The sequence below is a fragment of the Neovison vison genome, chromosome 7, assembly GCF_020171115.1.
Source record: "Neovison vison isolate M4711 chromosome 7, ASM_NN_V1, whole genome shotgun sequence".
NCBI classification, from domain to species: Eukaryota; Metazoa; Chordata; class Mammalia; order Carnivora; family Mustelidae; genus Neogale; species Neogale vison.
The window spans coordinates 109,181,371-109,201,067 of NC_058097.1; the positions used below are offsets into that span (position 1 = coordinate 109,181,371).

The 19,697-nt window shown below is 52.2% G+C and overlaps 1 long non-coding RNA gene across 1 annotated transcript in view; it reads left to right on the forward strand.

Annotated features, from left to right (window-relative positions):
* Nucleotides 1-5,613: 5,613 nt before the first annotated feature.
* Nucleotides 5,614-19,697, forward strand: part of LOC122913993 — a 100,325-nt gene continuing 86,241 nt past the window's right edge. Inside the window, exon 1 of the long non-coding RNA XR_006385761.1 lies at nt 5,614-5,668. This is a non-coding gene — a long non-coding RNA (uncharacterized LOC122913993). The remainder of the gene's footprint in view (nt 5,669-19,697) is intronic.

Sequence of the window (19,697 nt, forward strand, 5' to 3'; positions counted from 1 at the left end):
CTGGTTTTCTCTGAATAGTGTCATCAGTGGATATAAGGCTCCTAACTGCCCTAGCCATCTTGTGGCCTAGTCTGAGGATGATGGATACACAAAAAAAGAATCACAGGGAAACAGGAGCAGACTTCTAGGTCATGCCACATCTGCACCCAGACTCTGCCCTACCTCCAGATTTCCAGGGCTAGTCAATTTCCATGTATGTGAGCCACTTTGAGCTGTTCAGTGTTCAATGCACCTGAAAGCCCTCTAACAGCTACATTGATTGCTGGTTACTCATGTGTAATGGGCCCCTCTCCTCACCCTCAAATGCCTTCCCATTGGCACATGGGATGGTGTCCAAGATGTGTGAAGAAAGGTCCTTTCCTTTCAAGGAAGCTCTCTGCCTAGGGACCAACCCATCCCCCTTCCTCCCAGAGGAAAGACAGATAGAAAGACACTGGGATAGAAAGACACCGAGAATAGTTGTTAGCCCATAGTCACCTAGTATGAGGGGCTCTGAGCTTGAAGGACTTTGTCAGGGAGGTAACCACCCCACACCTCTGCTGGGGACTCAGATGGAAAGAGACCTTGGGCAGAAGTGGCGGGGGGTGGCTAGAGCTCCCTGAACCATTATCATTCTCCAGCAAACAGAGATGGAGGCATTGCTTTCTGCCCTTATCCATGGCCTGGTTTGACCATAGTTCATCAGGGACCTTTGTGTCCAAATCACCCCCCACAGCGACATGGGCTGGTCCCATATTGCTTAAAGAGAAGTAGAGGGCCCTGTGTTCCAGAGGGCTCCAACTGCTCCATATTTCCCTGGGAGGGGAGTCGGGTGGAACATAAATAAGACAATTTATTCAGAGAAACCATCTCCCCTATTTACATTTAAATTGAATAATTTAAAACACCTTTACCCATTTCCATAAATTATCCCCCATTGGACGGGCAGTCCAACTGTGTGGAGGGGGTGCTGTCCTGGGGGAAAGGCCTAATTACATTCTCGGCTACAGGGCTGAGGTGGGAGGGGAGATGGGGAGGTGGGGAGGTGGGGAGGGGTAGGCAGGCCCAGGAGGAGGAAGATCCAGAGGAGGCAGATGTTTGCCTGGCACTGGCAGGGAGAAGGAGGGCGCTAGTAAGAGGCAAGTTCCCTTTAAGAGCTTTACAGCTGGGAGGGGAAGGGCAAAAAAGTCTTCCTTTTATCAGAGGAGTAAGGTGTTTGGGACCAGCCAAGGACATCTCTCCGTTTGCTCTGGGTCAACGTTCCTCTGCTTACAGCTCCTGCAGATCCAGTGTCTGGCCTGGGGGCAGAGAGGAAGAGGTGGAAAGAAAAGGTTTCCCTGTTACTTGCCTGTTACTTGCCAGGGCCCGTGTGGAGTGCTGGGGACAGCAGGGCTAATGCCCTTTTGGGCTTCTGGAAAGAGAGGGAAAAAGTGCTTCCACGGAGGCTGGGAGGGGCAGGATTGAGAGAGGTGGGCGGAGCTAGGCTTACAGAGAAGGGGCTTTCTGGGTGGCCCGAAGGATGGGTGGATTTAGGGAGGTGCTGAGGAAGGCAGAAAGGTCTTGCTGACAAGGGACCTGTGTAGAGAACAGGCTCTGAGGGGAGAAGGCTTGGAGTCTAGGGCCTGAGAAAGTCAGAGTAAGTTCAGGGGAGGGGGAAGAGGAGTTGCTTAGAGGGTGAGGTGGGTGTTTTCCCTTCACAGCACACCAAGCCTGCGTGGGTAGAGCTGGGGCCTGGCCATCCTCTGTCACTAACTCTGGTTAGGCCTCTGAGGAAGGGGAGCCCTCCTAGTGCCCAAGTGCCTCAGTTTCCCTGCCAGGTGCCCAGGGAGGCTGCAGGCTCTTCCCAGGACCCCTGAAGCAGAGGGATCTGATTCCTAGCATTGGCTCAATTGATCCTCAGGGCACTGCGGTTTCCCTGCCTCCGGAATCTCCTGGGTGGTCTCCCTACTTCCCTGCCCTCCTGGGATCACCTCTGTCTGGCCGTCCCCAGAAACGGGGCTCCCTCCAACTCACTCCTCCCAATCAGGGTGGCTCTGGCCACAGAGTAGAGCCACAAATGACTCAGTCTTCTCCTCCATTAAAGACAAAGTGGCAGGTGAATCGCGTGGAGTAGGGGTAATTTGGCTTGGCAAGGGGGACAGTGAAGGAGGCTGGTGACAAGCCCTTTGATGCTTCTGACAGCCCTGGGAGGCAGGCTTGATTAGCTCTGCTTAAGAGATGAGGGGACAGAGGCTCCGAGCTGGAGAAACCAGAATTTGAACTTTGTTTCGTCTGCCTTGAAAGCCGCTGCTATTGATCACAGACTGATCTCTGTGGCTCACAAGGATGCTGACCAGCTAGTCACACTGTGCCATGGGCCATGTGAGCACTGGAAAAACAAATTAAAGTAGCTGTGCTGGAGCTGAAATCCGTGTATTCCCCTTGCATGTTAATGGAATCTAACCCAAGAGTTTCTTTGTCATCACCATGGGCCCTCCTGGGGGAGGAGGGGCACATCCAGCAGGGAAAAATGCCTGCAGGTTAAGGCACACCTGGTCCTTTCTCCCTACTTTCAGAGCTAAGTTTCTTGAAATAAGTTCCTCTATTCTCAGAAAGAGATGTCTCCCCCAGGGGCCTCTAAGCCTGTCCCCAGCAGCTGCTGTCCCCACTGGTCAAGCCAGTGGTTTTATCCTCCCATACTGGAACCAGACAGGGGTCGTTTCAGATCCTGAATCTGTCATTTGCTAGCTGTGTGACCTTGGGAAAGTCACCTGCCCTCTCTGAACCTGAGTCTCATTAGGATCAGAACTCTGATGTCTGAAAGTGGTTGTGAGAATCAGAGGAGACTGTGTGGTGAGCTTCACGGCAGAGAGCTCAGCACACAGAAGTTGCTCAATAAACGTCAACTTCTTTTCTGACAGGTCTGCCACCTGGTGATGAGGTCTTCCCAGCTACCCCTGGCCTTTTCTGGGAGACCTTCCACAGCTGGCTCCCTGTGGTGGCCGTCTCAGTGCTTGGTGTCCTTTAGAGACTGAGGTGTTTGTTTTGTAGCAATTGACTTAAAGCCATTTGTGTCTTCCTCCACTTGTGTCTCATTTTCCTTTTCTGTTACAAGATGCAAAGTAATACTTAACCTTACAGAGGCGCTGTGAAAATTAGGTTCAAAATAACGTGGATTCAGCGCCCAGTATGATGTGGGGCACACGGCCGTCACTCAGCAGGAGCACTGTTGCCTGTGGGTGGGTGGGGTAGGCTGGTCCCCATCAGGTAGGGTCCTCCCTGGTGGAGATGCCTCCTGTCTGACTTTCCCAGCACCCCACAGAGGAAGTCCCCATCCTGGAGGGTTCAGGCTCCTGGGGAAAAAGTCTGCCTCCCTGCCTTCATTGGCTCTCAGGACATTCCTCTTATGAAGCTGGTAACTGTGCATTAACAATTGACGAAGCGGTTGCAGGTGTGGTTGGGATGACAGTGGAGCTATTTAGGGATGATTTTCATCATCAAAATAGGGTGATCTTCAAAATAGGGATCTCCTATTTAATCAACAAAGAGCTTTCGAGCATCTGAATGATAGAGCAAAGCAATCTCTGAGTTGCATCCTGGACTCCTATTTGGGGACTGGAGACACCTCCAGGTCCCAGCCCAGACATGCCCCCCAATACCATTTTGCACATGCCAGCTCAGTCCCAGGGATGGTTAATTAGCCGAGTTCCATCACCCTGGGAGAAGGGGCCAGCAAAGGCTAGTGTCATGGGGGAATGGATTATGACGCGGACACAACTGGCTATTTGATTTTTTAAATGAATTTCTAATTTCTGACTTCTAATGAATTTCTAATTTATGTGGGCTTTAGTTTCCTCATAAAACAGGGGATTTGATTAGATGAACCCCAGGGTCATCTGTAAATTTTAGAGTTCAGAATTTTGAGGTCTCTCCTGAATCCCTCTTGCTGTATGTGAAACCAACAGAGACTATATAGACTTGGTATAGACACTTGTATTTGGTAGTAAGTGACCAACATCACATTAAGTCCTAGAAGGCTGTGGTTTTTAGTCTTTCATAGTAGAAGAGCTTTGGTGGGATTGTATTCTAATTAAATATTTAATGGGAGTTATTTGCCTGTTCAAATCACTGCTACCACCTTGGGGATGGTCTCCTTTGTGTTCTTATTTGCAGCTTGTCTGCAAATGGCAGAGCTAAGCCCAGCTGGAAATCTATCCCCCCACCCCCAGACCATGTGGGATCCAGGGATCCAAATAGGTTGTCTGAAGAGCAAAGGAAGGTTTCAGGGCTCTGAAGCTGCCCTTCCTACTCCACTTCCTAGAGCTGCTTATGGTACTGACAGCAGGATCCAGGGAATGGGCTCAAGTCTGTATTTGGGGCTGCTCTTCATTCGGCCTGCTCTCCGAGAGCAAGGGAGAGAATATGTGCTTTTTCTCTATGTTAATAAAACCCAAAATGAGTCTTCATTAAGGGCTCCATTAAGAAGCCACTGTTATTCTTGGCACTCGTTAATGTTGCTGCTTACTGCTAAGTTTCCACACTGGTGCTTTACTGGGGCTTCGCAGGGCCCCCTTCCCGTGCTGGAGAGCTGCCTGTAAGAGAGACCTCAACTGGCTGAAGCTCAGAGGCAGGGGAACTGGGGCTTCCCCAGTCCATTTCATCCATTCCCCTGTCTCTGGAAAATTGTCTGTCCAACTTCAAGAGCCTCTGGGAGCAGCTTGTGTAAGGGGTTTGTAGCTCTGCTTGGAAGTTCTTCTTCTTGTCTAACTGTCCTCTTTCACGGCATTGTGAGCCAGTTTGAACCCTTCACTAAGATGATGAAAAGTATCTTTTTTTCTAAGAGCATCTTGCTTTCTTTCTCCTTCTGAGTTCAGGTCCTAGATTAATTTCAATAACTTCCCTGTGGGAAGACCCATCCCAAGATAACAGCTATGGTTAAGCACGTCTCTTAGGGTCATGCTCATCTCTCCCCATTTGTGCCCTTCTTCTGTCTCTAGTTCCCATCTTTACCCTTGTTTTCTCCAGGCCTCAGGACAACTCCCAGGCCTTTATCTGGACCTATGGACTGCCTGACGCCTTCCCCCCAAACACCAACTAACATACATTAAATGCATACTGTGTGCCAAGCACCATGCTAGGTCTTCTATCTCATTTAGCCAGAATCACAATTCCGCCAGTAACTGGTATCATTTTGGAAATGAAAAAGGCAAAACAGACCATGACAACAAAACCAAAAAACTGAGCCTCCAAGGGATTCAGATCTTTGGCCACACAGGTGGTTAAAGGTCGAGCCAGAATTGAACCCTGGAGTCCTGACTCCAGGTAGAATGCCCCACCTGCTTCACTGAGCCACCTTTGTTTTCTCCCTTCTTCAGGTCTCAGCATAAGGACCAGCAGACATTAAAAAAAAGGCTTAGATCCACAGCTGGTGGTTCGCTGCTGATGTGACAAGAAAAAATTAGACTAAGTTCTTCTCTCATATGTTCGAACTTTCCCATCCAAGTGCATGTTGGTCCTTCCGTGTAGCCCACTCGGACAGTTTTCACTCGGACAGTTTGCTTATATGCCAATCATGTACCATTGTCGGCACTTCTGGAACTCCCCTATGGCATATGGTCTTGACTTTGAGTAAATATTTATCTCTTTTTCAGGGTGAACTGTATCTTTGGAAATTCCCCAAAGTCATGTGGATTCAAGTCGGAGGAGTCAGGTAAGGCACCAAAGTAGGTGATTCTACTTTGGCTCACTACCTTTTCAAACATTGCTCAGTGAAATGCAGTTTAGACAGTCACTGTTCCACAGGTCCCAGCTTCTTGCTGTGCAGAAGATTTCTTGAATGTCTCAGATCTTGACGCGTAAAATAAAGCTTGAGTGGCTATTTGATGGGGAAGAGGGGTGAGGGAAGAGTGGACACTGATGTTCAAAACCGAATGGCCCATGACCTTTCCTCATGATTTTAAGCCACTTTTTGGGTCTGGGGAGTTGGAGTTCTCCTGACAGATGCATTGGTTCTCAGATACTGGGTCAGCATGGCTATCAGTGCTACATGGTCTAAGACACAATACATAGAAATGATTTCTCTTCTGCCCATGACAAAGGTATGGCTAAACCTTTTATGAAACAATTCCTTGTTCTTTTTTTTTTTTTTTTAACAGGAATCTGTTTCTTTGCCTTAGCTGAGCAATTCAGTCATCATTCTCATTGTTAAGTATCCCTTTCAGTGAACTAAATCTTTTGCCTTTTTCAGCATTTCCACTAGCTTCAGGGAGGGCAGGAGAGGGGCTGGACAGTGGCTTTTGGCAATGCCCTGGTTATCATCTTTTCTTTCAACCTGGTGTGTCTGTGACATCCCATTGTCTTGGACATTATCTCACTTCCAGACACTTCTTTGAGCCTCTTAAGTGTCCTCTTTGCAAGCTTTCCATGCCTTAGGCTCCGTTTGGCCCTGTTTTTCAGGCTTCAGGAATACCTGCTCACTTTTTAATGAGCCACTTCCTGTCTCCATCAGGCCAGCTGGGCCCAGCTGTGGTAGAGATAGAGAATACATGATGGGTTGATACATGTCAGTCTCTCTCGTCTTCTGCTTTCAGGGAAAATCTGTCTGGTGAAGTTATTGTCATATGAAGATTGTGTAGTTTAACAGGGGCCCCTGGAGTTAGGTGCCTTTGCCTTTGTTATTTTAGACAAGTTCAATGAAAACCTTGGAGAATTAACCACCTCTGTGAGCTTCAGTTTTGTCATCTGTGGAGTGGGAGTAGTAATAACTCCATCCTGCGAGGTCGTGAGGACCAAAGGAGATGATTCACGCAAAGAGCTTGGCTGGTGGCTGATACAGACTAGAAGCTCAAAAATGAAAGCCGTTATCATGATTACCAACTTAATAGTGACTCCAGCTGGCTGTGAGCTAGAGCGGCCTTTGGGCAGGTGAACTAACCGAGCGGAGGGCGCGGGACGCTGTCCATGGTGCTGCAGCCGTTCGGTGGAGATCAGTAAATGTCAGCGATCGCCTATTTTGTGTCTGGTACTCTTCTAAGCACCAGATTCTTTACACAAAGGGAAAGCTTTTTATCTGGATGCCCAGTCTCACGTGCACATAGGTGAGAGTGACACACCCCTGTTAGTAAGCACAGGACTGTCTCATGGGCATGCATATATGTAGGCATTTAAAAAAACATGGTGTGTGTGACGTGAGTGTATTTTGTGTGTCCATGGGTGCGTGTGTGTGCATGTGCACGTGCATGGGGTGGGGATAAATGGTGAATGGGCGGGGCTGAAGTGAAGAAGTGAAGGAGGGGTACTGCTATAATGTAACTCACCTGGGTAAACTAGCTGGTGAGAAGGCCCCAGCGTGGCCACCAGGGAGAGGCTGACTTCCCAGAACTTCCTGGGGAGACTGAAAGGGACACTGGCCCCCATCCCATGCCCCTCCTGGCCTACCAGAACAGAATAAATCTGAAGCCAGAGTGGAACTGCTCTCCTGCAGGGCATTCCAAACTAATTTTCTGGTACATTATACACTTGGCCTTTTGAACAATCAATAGCCTTAAATGCTGTTTGGTTCCTGCAGCCAAATCCAAATGAAATAAGACATAATCCATCTGGCTGAGATGGCCAGAGCAGGAGGGAAAGGAGAAAGAAAGAGGGAAGCTAGAGCTGCCCTGGGGATCTCTGCTTGGCTCAGGGAAGCGGAGGACTAGAGGGACCTGCCAGCTCTTGAGGGAATGGACTTTTAAGAGATATTGATGGCTGGTTAATCACAGCCTCATTTGTCTCAATGCATCCTATCCATAGAGCTGTCACTACAGCAGTAGTGAAGTTCAAGTGGGGAAGGGCTAGGACAAGACGCAGGATGCGGGGTTGAGAGTGAGGGATGGTGTGGTTGTCTTAGAATCCTGGAGGGAAGGGTCTGGCTTGGGTTTTAATCTGAGGTTAGATTTGAGACATAATCCCCTAGAAGTCCTGAGATGGCACCAAGCAGGGTATCCCTGGGGGCAGGGACTGTGGTCCTAGAAAGGCTTGGGGCTGCTTGGAGGAGCCCATACCTGGCTCAAGAGAAGATAGTATGGTCTCTGCAGACCCTGTTCTGGCAGAAAGTAGGCTCTGCTCTGGAGCTCTACCTGGCAGAGGGTGGGATGTGAGGAGGTGGATGGGGTTTCTACACAGAGGAAGAGCAGAATCAGCCTCCTTCAGAGCCCCTGCTCCCATAGGGTGGAACTCCTAGGAGGACAAACAATGAGCATCTTATGTGTCCCTGACGCCTCTGACAGCCTAGCTGGGAAGACTGCATCCCAAGGACCTCCAAATGTCCTCTGCTTCTCCCCCACCCTCAGAGCTGTGCCCCACTCAGACCATCAGATTGAAGGAGTTGAGGCCCAACTCAGGGCTCAACTTCCCCATCTCTTTTAGAAATGGTCTACAGACCATTTAGACAGTCTAGAGACTGGTAGGTGGAGGAGGCAGACCTCTGCTGGACCCAGGGGCCTGGGTCATTTCCCTTGCAATGGGAGAAACAACATTCTCCCCAGTGGGAGAAACAATATTCATGGTGCAAAGTCAGTCATGTAGCAGCACGGCGAGATGTGGAGGAGGCAGGAACACATCTTCCCAAGGGGCTATCTGGGAGTGGTTTCCCTGGGGAAGGCATGTAGCTGGGGTGGGGTGGGAGGAAGGAAATGGCACCTCTCTTGTCCTACCATGTACCTGGTGCTGGGGAGTGGGACCCACTCTAACTGCCTATCTGCATCTTCAAGCACTGCAGGGGGCATCTCAGCCTCTGGGAGCAGTGGGGTCGGGAGTGTGGGAAGGCCAATAAGGGACATGTCAAGGGCCAGGAAGCTTAGGGTGGATACAGTCCCAATCCAGAGAGAGCCTCAAAATGGGCAGGCAGCGACTAATATGGGGAGTGGTGGAAAGGTGGGGAGAACCCAGGCTCAGCATTTCCTTGGGCTGCTGGAGGCTTCCCAGCTACTCACGCCCAGGGTCCTGGGGCAACCCTCTAGCACTTGGCTCTAGCTGGCCCTGCTCAGCTGGAGGACTGTTCCTGCTTCCGAGGTCCAGAGCAGCTCAGCCTTCAGCTAGCGGAGCGGCAACAATCCAGCGGTGGCAGCCGCTCTGTAATAAGGGCGGGGCCTGCACACTTCTCCGACTGGTAATTATGCTTAGAGCATGTTCTATGGAGATGCAGGGCTTGTCTGACAAGGCACGCTCTTGTTACTGCTGCTGAGGCAGCTTAGGAGCGGAGCGGAGAGGCCAGGGCCTGAAGGTGACGGTGCTGCTTGGGGAAACTATCAGGGATAATGAGCTGCTGATCCCAAGGGGCACTCGTCCAGTTGGGCACCTCTGTTCCTCCCCTGACCAGGGGAAGGAAAGCAAGGGGGTGGGGGGCTCAGCAGGAGGACTCCTTCAACACAGGGAGTGCTGGGGAATGTCATGTACATACGGTAACAGTTACAACAATTGATTGTTTATAATTATTATAATAACAGAGACACCAATATTTATATTGTGTTCTGTGATTTTCAAAGCATTTTCACATTTGCTTTCGCCACAATCCTTTCATGGAGGGACAGATCTTTATCCCCATTTGAATGATGAAAATGGGAATGGCTTGGTCATGATCACAGGGCAGAGCCATGTCCCAGCCTGGTTTCCTGACTTGGATGTCAAAGCTCCTTCTCTGTCTCCCAAGTTGGTCAAGATATCCATTACAGCCTGGCTCCCTGGTGTCACTCCAGAGGCTCCCGTGTGAGGTGTCCCATGGTAGGAGTTTTGGGAGGGGAGCCCTGGGTTCCTGCGTCGGGAAGTTCCTGCAGCAGGACAAGCCAGTCACCAGAGGTGGAGTGAAGCTGATATGAACGTGGGAGACAGTCCTGCTGAGTATTTCCACAGACTTAATGCCCTATCTGTGCTGCCATTCTGGGAGGGAGTTGTGACATGATTGTCACCTGCGTGAGCAGTTCTGCTTTAAAAGACGCTGCATGACAAACAGCCGATCCCATGCAGCACCCATGTGAAAATGGTGCCAAGGAACACCTCTTGGACTCTGCACTGAGAATCTGGGAACCAGAAACAATGACAGGATTGTTCTTTGGGGCTGAGGTCAACCAAGGAGGGCTTCCTGTCAGTGCAGTTCTGAGTGGAGTCTGGAAGGAAGCAGATGACAAGTGCATTAGAGGCAAAACAGAAGGCCTGGAGTGAAGGGATAAAGAGTTTGGGACGGTGAGCCTGTTAGCTTGGATGGGCCTAGAGGTGGAGCAGGTAGGTGGGTGAGGGGTCTGGAGAGCTGATGATGGAGACAGAAGGTCACAGGTGAATTTAATAAGCTAGAAATTAGAGAGACACTGAGGATTGTTAGACGGTAGAAATAAGATCAAAACAGAGTGTGGGATGCTTTGCAAAGCTTTGTGTAGAATGAAGGTTGGATGCAGAGACAGGACAGGTGTGGGCAGGTGAGCCCCTGAGATTTAGCCATGTCCTATTCTGACCTGGAGTTCGGATTGCTGACTGTGGAACGTGGAATTCTCTGGGTGGCTGCAGGGCTTGAGGACCCTCTGCACATTCTGACCCAAGTTGGACTGTGTTCTGGAACTTAGCAGGATGGAGGGCTCCCACACCCCATTGCCCCACCCCATGGCGCCTTCCTTCCCCCAGCCGGAACTCAGCCTTCCCTCTACAGGATGCCAGTTCAGTGCTGGATTCAGCCTTAGGCTCCAGGAAAAAGCTTGCCGCTCTGGGAAGGGACCCTGCTGCTCCTTCTGCTCTGCTCTGAGGTGATTGATGGCTGTGGGGAGGTGGGTGAGCAGCCTTCCCTTCCCCCCACCCCCAGCCTGGTTCAAATGGTTGGAATGGGTGGGAAGCAGACTCCCAGAGTCGCGAAACAAGAGTGGCAGGGAGGGTAGGCCGGGGGTGGCCCAGATGTTCCACAGGGTAGTTTTCTCGATGGAGTGGCTCATTCCAGGGGCCAGGAGGTGTGTGCAAAGCACCAAACAGTTAGCTTAATATCAGATTCTCCTGAGTAGACCAAAAAATAACATTTAGCTGCCTGATTTCTTGGGTTTCTCAAGCCCCTCCCATACTAGAGTGAGGGGAAACTGAGGCTCAGCAAGAAGGAAGTGGTTTATCCTTAAAAGGTACGCTCTATGAGCATAACTGTGTCTTCCCTCAAGGCTGCCCTCTCTCTGTCTCCGGGCTGCCACTGTGTAACGGGAGGGTGTTCTCTGTGTCTCTCTCTGCCAGGTCTTCCTCAGGAATTTTAAAGGGACAAATCCTTTTCTCCAGATTGGAGGTGGGGGAAGCCAAGAGCTATCGGCACCTGTAAAACCAATTTAAAAATCAGTCTAGCCAACCAGCCCCCAAAGGAACCAAAGGGAGCTATAGAGTAACTCAAAAGCAGACACTAATGGAGGAGAAAAGAAATGTAGTTACATATTCATCAGCTTTTAAATATTCATGAGGATTGTAAAGCAGATTAATTTTCATGCCTCATTTCTCCCGTGGTTCTCGCTGTCCATATTTTACCGCAGTAGCAGAAGAAAAAGGAGCTATGGATCACTTGGCCAGTGCCCTCAGCATCACTTAAGGGGCAGTGTGCACGTGTGTGCGCACATGTGCGGTGTGTGTGTGTGCATGTGTGGGTGGAGGGCAGGGGAACAGGAGGGGCTGTCTCTGTGGAAGGGAAGGTGTTCTTCTCCTGAGGGATCGGCCTCTTGGCCAAGCCTGGACGCTGGGAGGACAGCAGCAGGACAATGTGGGGAGGTCGTGGAGGTGTCTGAGGGAGGGGAACCATCTGGAGCAGAGAGGACTCTAGGGGCATCGAGTTAACTTCTGGCCTCCTGGGTGAAAAGGGAAAAGGACCTTCACCAGAGTCAGCAAGGTTTTCCTCTACACTCCCTTGAGCTAACTGTCTGAGACCAATGGTTCACTGATGGAGCAAGGTGAGAGAGCAGGGCGGGCACCAGACAGAGTGTAGAAGGTGCCGGAGACACAGAAGAACAGAGCACCTGAGAGGGAGCAGAACCAGAGAAGGAGACAAAGGGGCCGCTGGGGGCCCATCTGTCCCAGGGGGAGGACATTAGATAACAGGACAGAGGATGAAATGATGAGAATGGAGGGTAGACATCTGGAAGGACTTGCAGATCCCAGGGCTGTTGGGAGAGATCTTCTGGGGGGTGGGAGAGATCTTCCCCGAGTCATACCCCAGCTGCTGCTACCCCACAGAGTGACAGCAGCCTGAAGGGAGAGGTGTCTCAGGGGCTGCTTGGGAACCACAGTCAACAAGCGTCCTGGTCTGAGGGACCAGGCAGCGTTAGAGGGGAAGTAAGTGTCAAGTGCACACTATTGGGAACCATCCTAGAGACAAGAGCAGCAGATGTTGTTGTCCACAGTCATGGATGGGAACCAGGCAGCATGCAAAGGACCAAAGATGGGGCCTGGGGGACAGAGCCACGGATGCAGCCGTTCCTTGGGGTCCTGGTATATGGCTCCTGGGCATGGATGTCACCCGACAGCCCTTAATGGTTCAAGCCAACTTTCTTGGAATGAGAGGAGGGATGACCTGGTCTCTGAAGAGCCCATCCTGGTTTGCCAGTGGCTGCCCACTTCCGTGGCCACAGAAGGATATTCCCCCAGCTTCCCTCCTTCTGTGCTGGATATCTCCATGAGGGTGTCTAGTACACATCTCAGACCTAACGCGTCCACACTCCAACGGACTGCCCCCAGCACTGCCCCCTGCAAGCAGACCCGTTAGCTTGCAGCCTTCCCTGTGGGGTCAGTGGTAACTCTACCCTTCTGGCTGCTCAGCCCAAAAAACTGAGGAGCAAAACACCCAGAATCTTCTGACCCTACTGGCCACCGCCCAGGCCCAGGCTCTGGCCTTCTCATGTCTGGATGATCAGAGTAACCTTCTGGTCTCTTTCAGGGGCCTCTCGGGCTCCTCAGAGTCTGGCCCCTCCCCCTCTATCTCTCTGACCTTGTCTTTTTATCAGTGCTATACTGGTCTCCCTGTTGCTCCTGGAGCAAGCTGGGCCTGCTTCCACTTCACGGTCTTTGTTTGCACGTGTGTTTCACTCCTTCATTTCCTCTAGAACTTTGCTCAGTTTGCCCCCCTAGTGAAGCCTTCCCAAGCATGCTGTTGAAGACACTACTCCCTTCTTACAGAAGAGTGCCCCAGTGAATAGTTACTGCCCAGGGAGCTTCCGCTTCTGCCCATGGAGGAGTTAACTGCTACAGTAATTGCACATCTAATGAAAACAACTGAAAAGGGGATAAAAAAAAATGCCTGAAACTGTGAATTTCAGACAGTAGGCAACAGGTAGCCCCGGGTGGGGTCCCTGAGAGAAGGGAGGCCCCACTTGTGCATCAGTTTACCTCCAGGCCAGAGCAAAGGGCAGGGGAGAGTCCCAGACAGAGCCTGGGGATTGAGTTGGGACCCAGGTTTGAGGATTGAGATGGGGGCCGAGGAGACTAGAATTTATAAGGAAAAACACTGGAGAGGGGGAGCTGTCCACGGAGAGTTCTGAAAATCTGCAGAAGGGTCCTTGAAACTTTCACTATGAATACTGATCTGCACATAATTGGGGTGAAGTACCACGAGATTGGGGGAAAGAGCTGCTGGAAAGCAGAAGACTGAACAATTCCCGACACATGGGGCTGGGGATGGCTCAGATGTACATGTCAGGGTGGTGAGGGCTTGTGGTATGTGGTACAGTGGGTATTACCTTAGAGGCCAAAGGCTGCCCTGGACCCATCTCACAGAGCTTCAGAGCAAGCCTTCATAGGGTCACAGTGATTCGAAACAACTGGGAGCCAGAACAGAGTCCTGCTCTCTCTAAAGGTCCACGACGAAATCCAGAACCCCGTGCAAAATTCACAATTCCCATCACCTAGTAAAAAAAATAATAGTCATGCAAAAAAAAAAAAAAAAAAAAGGGAAACATGACCCATAACCAGGAGACGAGTCAATCAACAGACACAGATCCCCAAATAAGAAGGATGATGGAATTAGCAGACAAGGATGCCGAAGCAGGCATTACAAATACACTGCATACGCTCAGGACTGTAGAAGAAATCATGAACACAATGAGGAGAAAAATGGAAGATTTCAAAAACCAAATGGAACTTATAAAGAGGGAAACAGAATATCCAAAGTGAAAAATACCATTAAACAACTAAGTGATTTTTATTTCTGCCACAACTGCTACCCAAACCACATGGAGGGTGGCGCCATTTTCCCCTTCTAGCTTATTCTCCCAGCAGCCAATGCCTTCCTGTCCTATGAGGGCACTACCTTTGGTTGCTCAGTTCCCTAGGACTCTAGAAAAATAGGCGTCTTTTCTTGTTGATCCCAAATGCAATCTGGACTTCAGCAAGCAAGCAACAGCTTTTCCGAGCCTCGTTTCAGCTGATGATTCCTGAATCCTCCTGTGTCCTCTGATCTGAGTGCTCTGCTACCTGTCCAGCTCCATAGCGAACCCCACTTCTCCATCAGTCTCCCTTTATCTAAGTAGTTCCAGAGCTCTTGCAATGGGGTGATAAGCAGGAGCTGGCCTGCCCTGTAGAGTTCCACATCTAGCCCAGGTGGCACAATGAGAAGAAGGAAGTGACAAGGTTCGGGAGATCAGCAGGGATAAAGTACTTTAGAGAGCCAACTTCATCTGGAGGTCAGGGAAGGCTTCGTGGAAGAGGTGACATTTCTGCTGGGTTTTGAAGGATGGGTAAGGTTTGGGCTGCTGGGAATGAAGGGACAGGTGCTGTAGGTGAACTAGGGCATCATCTTGAACTCCCTCACATCTTGTCTTCCCTTTCTGAACCCCCAGGTTCCCCCTTCTCTAGGGGTTCTAATCAGCTCTTTTGCTCTCAGGAGTGAGTCCTGCGGGCTCCGGGGACCCAGATTTCCCCAGCGAACTAGTGACACTCCTGCCTGTAGCCTCAGATACACTTTACCTCCTTGGGCTCTGACCAGATGGAACAGCGCCCCACAGGGGCAGTTTGTGTAAAAGCCTTTCCTGGACAGGTTCAAAACCCAGGGGCGGGGAGCGGGTTTCAGCCGAGACTCATGACTCAGTCTCTCTGGCCCCCAGCCCCCCATTTGACTGCTCCTTGACACCCAGCTCAGCATTGCTGCCATGAGGTTCGGGGGCCTCTGAGCATCTCATTTCCCCTCTTTTCTCATCTCCTCTCCCCTCCGACCTCCCCCAGCCTCCATTCTGGGTGTGTGATACGATCAGTTCCTACAAAGGGCAGTTTTTCACAGGCTGCTTCCCACATATCGCCTGACCTTCAGGATCACTGTGGGGCCCAGTGGGCGTGTGCAAATGAGCAGGACCAGGAGAATGGTGCAGGTGCCTCTCCTTCAGGCATGTTTGGTATAGATAAGGCAGCGTCTGTTTGTGACTGTGATGTCACTGCACAAAGCCCGAGACGGGAGGATTTGGGAGTAGGGTTCCCCGACACAAGAGGTTTGAACATGGTGGGTGGGGAGCTCAGACTTGGGCTTCGAGGTGACGTGTGCGCCCCTCCTCACCTCCCACCTTCCTGGGTCTGCCACCTCAGAGTCTCCACCTGTCACCCAGGCCAGATGTTCCTCTTCTTCTTCCCCCACAAAAGGGTGGAGATGTGGTGGTGGCTATGGGGCTGCCAGAGAGTCTGGGTGAGCTCCCCATCCCCCAGGGCTTCACCCGCCTGTGACCCCAAGCCCACTGGCCCCAGCTGAGCCAGGGCTCCCTGTGGTTCCGGGGGGAGGGGGCCCAGTGGGCCCAGTGTGGGAACGCGCAGAGTGGGTCCCATGGTGGGTGGTTCTGAGTCCTGACTTTGGTGCCAGGTGGAGCTGAGCCTGAATTTCACCTCCATTATTTATACACTCTAGACAAGTGTCTTAACCTCCAGTCCTTCCTTATCTTATCTCTAAAGGTGAGACAATGGCACCCCCCCCCACCTGCTGGTGGGGGCACCTTGGGCACCTGGTTAATGGCACGTGTTGTTGTTGACGGGCTTGCTGAGAGGGGTGGAGGCCTCACCCCCACAGGCCTGCCCTGGCCCCCCTCTCCCTGACTCCCCATCCCAGCTGCTTTACTAAGCCCCCAGCTCCTGGACCCTTGTTCTGGATCCTTGTCTGACAGCCCCCCAGAGGGACCCATTGCATCTTTAATTGTAGTTCTCTTGCTCAGCAAAGCCATCAGCACCTAATGTCCCATGTCATTGCTGTTTCTCCGCCTGTGGACACCTCACTCCTGGGGGCTGCTCAGCCACCCAGGGCAAATCCATCTGGCCAGGAATAGCCACAGTGGGGAGGGGGGAGAACAGGGATAGGGACCTTCCAGTGATGCTTTGATGACAATTTGCTTACAAATATCTTACTATCAGAGGACAGAGTTCTCCACGACTCTCTCAGTCTGGACCTTCATTGATGGCCCCAGAGAAACCACAGTGGTCCCTCTGGTCTCTTGACACCAAAGCCTTATGCACCTCTTCACACAGGAAAGAACCCTGAGTCTGGGGAGAAACTGAGCCCCCCACCTCCCTGCCTCCCCGCCATCTTCCCCCCACCTCCCACACCGATGTGGCTCTGATGCCCATGCAGGATTTTTAAGGTAGGGCCCCACAGAAGGTCAGCACTGGGAAGTTGAACTTGGAGGAAGACATGGATCCTGGTGGAGACCAGGACCGGGGGAGAACTTGTCCCAGGGACTCAGGTTCCCATTCCTTGGGTCCCAGGGCAGGGCCCCCTCTTTTGTGCTAGCCCCTGTGTGAGTCTTGTCCCTGCCCAGTGCCTGAGGAGCAGGCAGGGGGCTCAGCTTCTTCAGGAGTTCACGGTCAAGACTGACCTGGGGGTGGCATTGGCGGATGGGGCAGATAGGAAGTGGGTAGCTCTGCCACTTTCTCAGTCAGTTCAGGACAATAGACTTTGTTCAAAGGAAGCTCAGGGCTTTCCCATCTTTGGGAGCGAGCTTGGAAAGAGGCCAGGGGAAGAGGAGCCTCTCAGCCATGGTCCTTGTCCCCCTTCCCGCCCCTCCCTTGTCCTCCTGGCCAGGTTCCTGCCACCTCCATTCCCAGGCTCCAGGATGTGTCTCTCTTACCTTGAGCCCAGGAAGAGACACAAACCCCTTTGCTGGTTTCCTCTCGGCATTGCTGGGATGCGCTGGCATTTTCACAAAGGACTTCCATAAATACTGAGGGAGAACAAAAGGGAAGTAATTACAGAAAATACAAACAGCATGAAAATAGTCAAGTTTCTAAAGTACAGGTTTCCCAGCCTCAGATAACCACCCTGGGGCCCAGGAGGCTGGCCCGCTTTCCCGGCAGGCCCCGTGCCAGGACTCCAGCCCTCGCAGGCCGGCCCGTTGCCGCACGCCTCAGCACCCATGGGACCAGGGGCCAGGCTGAGTCCCCTTTCCCTTCAGTTTCCTAGGCCCATTGGGTGTCCCTCTCCCCTCGGCTCCTGAGGGAGGCCTTGACCCCCTTGAGAGCCCCTGCTGAAGCCCGGATCTGCACCCCCAGGCCTGACGGCCACACACGCCCCACCCAGGGGTAGTCTCCCCGGTGTGCTGGACAGTTGTGGTGTTTCCGTTGGACTCACTGTGGCGGCCGAATCGGCCTGCTCCCATGCGGCGGTGAGCCCACAGCAGCCACCCTGTGACCCAGGTCGATGGGATGAGAACAAGCACCTGATCCAAGCTGAGCTCTTCAGAGTTCAATTGTGGGGGGCGGGGGTGCACGGTACGGTTAGTAGGGCCCAGAGGCTGTCTCTTCACACTCTTCTTTATCACACGGGGGCTTGGGGGCTGTGGAAGCCGTCTTGAGGGCTGAGGTCTGCCCAGGTGCACCAGGAGAAGCAGAAGGGTGAGCTGGCCAGTGGGAACCCTGGCTCCTGTGGGCTGTCCTATCTTTTAGAGCAGCCCTTGATGACATTCCTGCCTCCGAGCCACTCCTGTGTCCTTTTAGTAAACTTCCACTTTTATTAAATGCTGGCTTGAGTGGATTTCTATAGCCTGCAAGTCACCCCACATCTCAGTGCATCCGCCCTTCTGTAAGCAGGACAGACATGATGGGGCAGCCAGGCCCTCAGAGAACCAAAGGGGCCCACGGAGGGACTTGAATGAGGCACCGAGAAGTCCCTGGGGAAAGGCTGGGGGCGTCCTAGAGCATTGGCTTTTGGAAGCCCAGGGAGTCCAGGGAGCTCATGCGGGTGCAGTTGCTAGCAAGGGAGCTCCTTACTCTCAACATCGAGAAGCCGGTGAGTGGGCCTTAGCTTTCCTTCTAGCATCCCATTTTCTGCCCCCACCCCGGTTACTCTGCTCCATGGGGGTGCGACGCATAGGCCAGCAGTCTGAAGCCTGAGCCTGAGCCCCATCTCAGCCTCTCATGAGCTGAGTGACCTCAGCTCCCTGAGCCTTGCCTCCCCCACCAGAAAATGGTAACCACAACCTTTTGTACTTTGTAGGGCTCCTTCACACTTTTCCCTCCCTTGTCCCATCTTTGTCCTCTTGCCTAGCATTTGCATCCCCAGCAAGCCTTCCCTTCTAATGCCACCCCTTCAGCACCTTCCAATCCCCCTTCCTGTCGTTCCGGGCCACCATGGGTTGGTCATGGGTGTGTAGAGTTTCTTTGAGCCTTACTTTTGGGGATGGTGCTTAATCAGTCTCCTCCATCAGCCCGAGACTCCCCAAGGGCAGGGATCCTGTGCCTCCCCCTCCCTCTAGAACCGTCAATATGCCTGGAACAGCACAGAGCCCAGAGAGGGTGCCTGGAGGCAGTCTACCCAGCCAGCTGCCTTCCTGACCTGTACATCTGCTCTTTCCCTCCCTTCTTCTGGCAGGAAGGACATTCCAGAATCTACTTTCTAAACTAAGCCAGAATTAAAGGCTCCCCCAGCCTCTTTAGGAAACTAACTCCAGCTAAGGGAGAGTGCCTTCTGGCTAATTCTTCCTTGCATGGCTGTCCTTCCGTACTCACACCCTTCTCTCCGCAGGGGAAGTGGTGTGCCCCACCTGAGTCACTTACCACGCACCCACTGCCCTCACAGCAGGCTCCTTCCCTTCCTCTCCCACTCCCTGGCTCTCCCTCCCATTGCTGCCACCCGTCGTCGCCCCCCCTGCCTCTCCCAGCCTTTCTATTCCCATCCTGGCTTGTCTCCCCAGGCAGCTGGGAGCAGGGCGCCTTCGATTTCTCTATTCAGTCTGAGGCGTAGCAATTTTCTGCTCTCCCGTAATTAGGGGAATTTTAAGCAAACTCCCCGACGGATGATTACAGCAGGTTCAATCCAAGCTCCTTTGATCAGGGAAGAATGAGGACGTTGTTGGAATATTCCTCGACCTGCTGGCCAGACAGACTCAAGGCGGAAGTCTGGTTCTTGAGCTCCCCCTGGAGGGCTCTGGCCTTTGATCCTGGTGCCTTGCGGACCCTGGGCACTGGGGTCTCCCCAGGAGAGGAGTGGGTTCAAATCTGACTTTGTTAAGGATTATCCCAGATGTGGCTTCTCTGGCTTTGGGCCAACAGCTGGACTCAAAGCCTGGGTTGGGGCTGGTGACTTGGGTGGGAAGGGAAATCAAGGAGGCACATAGGGCAGTCTCCCAGGACTGCTGGGAATGGCTGTGCAGGCTCTCAATGGTGGGCCATCATTCCCACTGTGGCCCGTGTGAGCTCGGATGCCTGGGGCTTTCCAGTGTCCAGCCCTACACGGCATACCTCTAAGCCCGAACCTGTCCCTAGGAAGCTTGAATGACTACACTTTTCTTAACTGTCAG